The sequence below is a fragment of the Elephantulus edwardii genome, unplaced genomic scaffold, assembly GCF_000299155.1.
Source record: "Elephantulus edwardii isolate Elephantulus edwardi_28Jun2011 unplaced genomic scaffold, EleEdw1.0 scaffold00005, whole genome shotgun sequence".
Taxonomy (NCBI): Eukaryota; Metazoa; Chordata; class Mammalia; order Macroscelidea; family Macroscelididae; genus Elephantulus; species Elephantulus edwardii.
In genome coordinates this window covers 11,986,757-11,992,853 of record NW_006399755.1, presented here as the reverse complement: position 1 = coordinate 11,992,853, position 6,097 = coordinate 11,986,757, and the positions used below count along the sequence as shown (strand labels likewise).

The 6,097-nt window shown below is 39.9% G+C and overlaps 1 pseudogene; it reads right to left on the bottom strand.

Moving 5' to 3' along the window:
- The window catches only part of LOC102874485, a 5,534-nt pseudogene extending 3,167 nt beyond the window's left edge, over positions 1-2,367 (bottom strand).
- Between the last annotated feature and the right edge of the window lie 3,730 nt (positions 2,368-6,097).

The following is a 6,097-nucleotide window of genomic DNA, read 5'->3' as shown; positions in this document are numbered from 1 at the left end:
CCGACCAAACTGTGCAGCTCTGCAACTGCATCCTGGCCCATCCTCACCCTTCTGCCCCCAACCCTCACCTCCTTGTACCCCCAATATGTTTTTCCCAATAAAAAAAAATTTTAAAAAACCAAAACGTATTTGCAATGAAAAAAAATACCTTTTATTTTCTTCTTTTTCTTTTTATGTGTCAAATCAGTTTTTTTCAGTGTTAATACAAATTTCTGATTTGTTCAAAGGTGAACAAATGAGATGCTGTTTATGTTCTCCCTGTTTTTGGCTCTTAGTTACATGAGGTTGCTCGTTTGCTAGACAACCATCTTCAAAACTCTCACTGGAACATTTCTGATGTTTTTCTTCAACAGTTAAATTTTTTTTCTTTTTCTTCTTATCAGTAACTGGAGTGTGACTTTCACTTCTGTTTGCTTTTTCTTCCATTTTCTTCCTCTTAGTTGCTTTTGCTTGGTTGTAGCTCCAAAACTTGCTACTTGAGGATTTCTCATCCAATTCAACTTGTATGACATTCAACAGTTATATCTGCAAACTGCAGCCACCGCCATCTTTCTTTCAACCTGGAAGTAGTGCCGCAAACAGTTCTTGCTGTGTACCATTGAATTGGAACTGACCTATGGTTGACCCTGTAGTGGGTTTTCAGAAGCTGTAAATTGTCCATTTTATACAGAGCTGCTAGTCATTTCAAACCACATGCCTTTGGAGTGGCAATGCAACTTCATATTAACTAGGTACATTTTGCTAATATTTTTTAAAAAATACACAAAAGTATAAATACATAAGTTGAACAATATAAATTAAACCATATGATGCAGAAAGGAAATTGTAGCCCCTTCTTCTGTCTCCTTTTTTAACAGACCTCTTTCTGTGGCCTGAAGGATGAATTCTCATTCAAATATATGCACCAACAACCCGGAGTAAATAGATGCTTTTTACTGACGTTTGCAGTTGGAAATCAATCGAACATAAAACCACCAGCATTAATGCTGAGTGAAATATCTCAGTCACAAAAGGACAAATATTGCATGGTGCCACTGTTGTAAAACAGGACATCGGGGTTCAGGGGGAAACTGAGAAAGATGGGATAAATTATGTATACTGCATTGCAACAGATGAGGGAGAAAACTGTTTAAAAGGGATATGTGATTAGGTATTTTTGTCATGACAGGAGTCCAGAGCGAAGGCTGCATAGTGGAGTGGGCCTGGGAGGAGGGATTGTATAACAATAAGAGAATTTTTCTTTTACTTTTCAAAAAGAAGAGCAAATTGCGAGGAGGGAGGGGTGGGCAGGGAGAAAAGTGCAACAATGAATAAATGGAAATCCTCAGTCTCTGTAAACTTTCATTAAAATTAATAGTAATAAAAAAATTTTAAAAATAATGAGTGACTGGAATGCAAAAGTTGGAGATAAGGAAGAAGGATCAAGAGTCAAAAAAACATGGACTTGGTGACAGAAATGAGGCTGGAGATAGAATGATAGAATTTTGTATAATTTATTCATTACAAATATCTTCTATAAGAAATACAAATGGTAACTGTACATGTGGACCTCACATGATGATTTACCTAGGAATCAGATTGACTACATCTGTGGGAAGAATTGTTGGAGAAGCTCAATATCAGCTTTGAAAACTAGACCAGCTGCTGATTGTGAACCATACCATCAACTTTTCATATGGAAGTTAAAACTGAAGGCAAAGAAAATTAAAACAAACCCACAAGAACAAAAATTTGACTTTGAGTCCATCCCCCTGAATTTTAAAATCATCTGAGGAACAGATTTGAGGCCTTGAACTTGATCAATAATCATATATTTATATCCGGAGAAAGAGACATCGATTGGTGGTAAATGGATTAATCCTTCAGGCCACAGAAATAATTCTGCAACAAAATGAGACAGAAGAGGAGGATATGTCTTTTCTGCATCATATGGCTTAATTTATAATCTTCAATTTATTTTTTGACAGTTTTATAACTTTATTTGATAATCAGCTGTTAGTTTTCATTCACACTGATGGTCTGTAGTTTTTTGAAAGTGGTGACAGGTACATGGGTCACCAGTGTATTTAGCTTGCTTGGGGGATCTTCATCGTCCTTACATTTTCTGGACAACCACACACAGATACAGGATGGGACGTACCTTAGTTCTTTGCCGCAGATGGCTTTGTTAAGCCTGGTGTCAATGTGAACATCTGGTGTTCCCATCTCCTTCATGGCAAATTTCCATATCTCCTTAAGTGGCTGAGGGGCATGCTTCTTAAAGCCCACTCCATGGACGCGCTTGTGAATGTTGATGACACCCTCTCTGGTCACCACTTCACTGATGGTAGAACAGTTCTTCTTACCCGCCTTCTTTGCTATGGCCATAGCGCCAGGACAAGGCTGGAAAGGAAGCTATAATGTTAAAGGTTTTGGTACTTGTGGAATCTGGCAAGTACAAAATGTGTGGATTAGTATGAAAAGCCAAATTTCATACTAAACATTTGTAATAAACAGAATGCTATTTCAGGTTATGAGGGAGGCTCGTAGCAGCTGGAATTAATCCTGAAGCACTAAGGCAATCATCAAGCGTTTACAGGATTCTTGCACTGTATTTGCTAACCCCTCCCTCCTGAGTCAAACAGAAGGTTTTTGATAGAAAAAGCTTAGCTTCACCTGCATTGGATTCTTTTTGTAATTTACTACCTGGCAATTTTCAATAAAGGCAGGGAAGCTGGAATCGGTGCCTCAGTTCGCTTTGAGAACTGTTCGCCTCCTGCTTTACCTCTGTTCTTCTCCTACATTCTTGATGTTCTGTCTCATTATTAATACTTATAAAAATATTTATCCTCAGTCTGCAACAGATTAGGTTTCAGTCTGGAGGGTGCGGCCATTCCACATGGATGGCTGCAGGGCCCCACGTCTCCACTGCAGGTGACAGCTTGCAGGGCAGCTGGATACTATCAATCCAAATGGTCACAGGGGCTATTGAATGGTGGTGGCTGCATACAGTGGTTTGTGGAGTAGCTAGATCTTATCAGATATAGAATCCAGGACAGAAAAGGGCAGGTGGCACAAACTGACCTGCTGAAAGTGAAAAGGTCTTGAAGAATTTACTGCTTGCTTTCAGTGCTGATTACATCGCAACAGAAAGTAACAAAATCCTCACAAGTGAGCCAATAAATAACATCCTAAGTGGAGAAGAGATTGAACTTATCAAGAATGTCATTTTACTTTGGGTCCACAAACTGTGTCCATGAAAACTGCTGTCAAGAAATCAAATGACTGGTGTAACCACTGTGGAAGGCAGTATGGTGCTTTCTCAAAAAGTTGCAAATAGAGATACAATTTGACCCAGCAATTCCACTACTGGGAATATACCCCAAAGAGACCATAACTGACATCCAAGCAGATATATGCACACTCATGTTTATCGTGGCTTTGTTCACAATAACAAGGAATTAGAAACAATCTAAGTGCTCATCAACAAACAAATGGATAGAGAAGCTGTGTGTATATTCACACAATGGGATACTATGCTGCATTGAAAAACAAGTAACTCATGCAATATTACTCAAAATGGGTGAACCTTGAAGGCATTATGCTGAGTGAAATATCTCAGTCACAAAAGGACAAATACTGCATGGTGCCACTGTTGTAAAACAGGACATCGGGGTTGGGGGGAGACTGAGAAAGATGGGTTCAATAATGTATACTGAGTTGAAACAGATGAGGGAGAAAACTGTTTAAAAGGGATATGTGATTAGGTATTTTTGTCATGACAGAATCCAGAGTGAAGGCTGCATAGTGGAGTGGACCTGGGAGGAGGGATTGTATAACAATAAGAGAATTTTTCTTTTACTTTTCAAAGAGAAGAGCAAATTGTGGGAAGGGAGGGCTGATCAGGGAGAAAAGTGCAACAATGAATGAATGGAAATCCATAGTCTCTGTAAATTTCCATTGAAATTAATAATAATTTTTTTAAAAAAAGGACAAATACTATATAACACCATTGTTATATAACAGAACTGATATGGGGATTGGGTGGTAACTAAGAAAGTGAGATAAAAAATGAACACTGCTTTAAAACAAGTGAAGGGGAAAATAACTTTTTAAAAAGAATTTATGATTGGGCATTATTTGTATGACAATATTCTGGAATAAGAGGTGCATTGAAAAATGAACTAGGTGGGAGGGAAGAGAGAAAATTATACAACAATGAGTAAATAGTTGTATTTATAAAAGTGAACTGGAGGGTAGGAAGGGAGGAAAAGGTGCAACCATGAATAAATGAAAATTCAATTTTGGTTGAAAAAAAAATCAAATGACGTATTGCATTAGGAAAGTCTGTTGTCAAGAACCTTTATAAAGTACTTAAAGTATAAAGAAATCACCTTGAAGACTAAGATGTGTCTTACCTAAGCCATAGTATTTTCAATTGCTTCATAGACATGTGAAATTTGAACAATGAATAAGAAAAACCAAAGATGAATCAATGTCTTTGAATTATGGGATGGTGAACATAACATGGCCTGCCAAAAGAATAAACAAATCTGTTTTAGAAGTGCACCCAGAGTGCTCCTTAGAAGCAAGGATGGTGAAGCTTTGTCTCGTGTTGTTGATTGCCTTCAAGTCGAGCATAACTCATAGTGACCCCATGAACAAAAGGCCTGAAGCCCCTCTGCAAACATCGACATTTATCAAAGTTCCTAGTCTCAGGTAGTTTGGGCATTTAACCAGGAGAAACCAGTCTTTGGAGAAAGACAATATGCTTGGAAAACTAGAAGGTCGACAAAGAAGAGGATGTTCCTCAACCGGATAGATTTACCCAATGACCCCAACCATGGACTTAATTAAACCCGGCCGAGATTGGGAGGATGCACGGACTTCATTCTAAGAATTGGAGCTGACTCAATGGCACCTCACAACAGCAACAAAGAAGTCATGTATTCACATCCAAGAATGCCGGTTTAGACCCAAATTTTGTGTTCCAAATAGTTCCACTTGCAGTTTCCTTTCACGCTGTGATCAGAACCTCCATCTGACACTGTCTATTCAACACCTACTGTGAGCCAAGTAAGAGCATATCGAGTTAGAACAGCATCTCTAGGTCTCAGATTATATCTTTGAATGCCAGGCCTGGCTCACCCTCCCTGCAAGAACTGTGCTAGGGAAAAGCAAAGGCAGCTTTATGGCTCTGCTGTGCAATTGAGAAGCAGCTTCTGAGAACAGAATGACTGGCTCTGAGCAGAAAGACTCACTACAGAGTGCTGGTTGAACAAAGTCTGAATGACTAGTGCTCAAACTCTCCGCTTGAATTCCATATGGTCAGGGCCATGTCCATTCTTTGTCCCAGTCTTTGGCACAAAGAAAGCTAAGAAAACCCCAAGCTTGTTGCTGTGGAGTCATTTACAACTCATGGAGACCCCAAGAGTACAAGAGCAGGGAGCTTCACTCCCCAGGCTTCCAGGCTGTGAACTTTCAGCCAGGTGTTTCTCATGATGCACCTCTTTGTAGGTTTGGATTGCCAACCATTTGGTTAATAGTAAAGGTCTTACCACTTTCATCACACAGATCTTGTAAGAAGGGGTGCAGGGAGATAAACAGTGAGCTGCTAACGGAAAGGTTGGTGGTTTGAACCCATCAAGCACATTCAGGGAAGAAGATGGAACAGCCTTCTCCCATAAAGATTTACTGCCTCACAAACCCCACAAGTGGTTCTTAGAAGGTCACTCGGACTGGGAACTGACTGACTCAACAACAGTGAACAGTGAGCTTGGTCTGGTTTTTGAGGAACCTTGTACAACACAAAGTAGAAGCTAGTTAATGATTTGCTGAATGAGACATGCCTCTCTTAAATCCATAGAGTTCTTCCTTTCTGTTGCCTGTAAATCAAACAGTACATATTACGTGCTCTGGGCAGCTTCCTTGTCAAGGGCAGCCTGCCTCTTATTCTGAGAATCGAGCCTTTGAGAAGGAAACAATTTTTGCCCTGATGGCTCCCCACAGGACACGCGGCATCTTACCTTGTGTTCCTGAAGTGCGTCTGGTGAACGATGACACGTGGGTCCAGGCAGAGGAAGGGGATGCTGTGCTGTGCGCAGTGGGTGTACTCAGT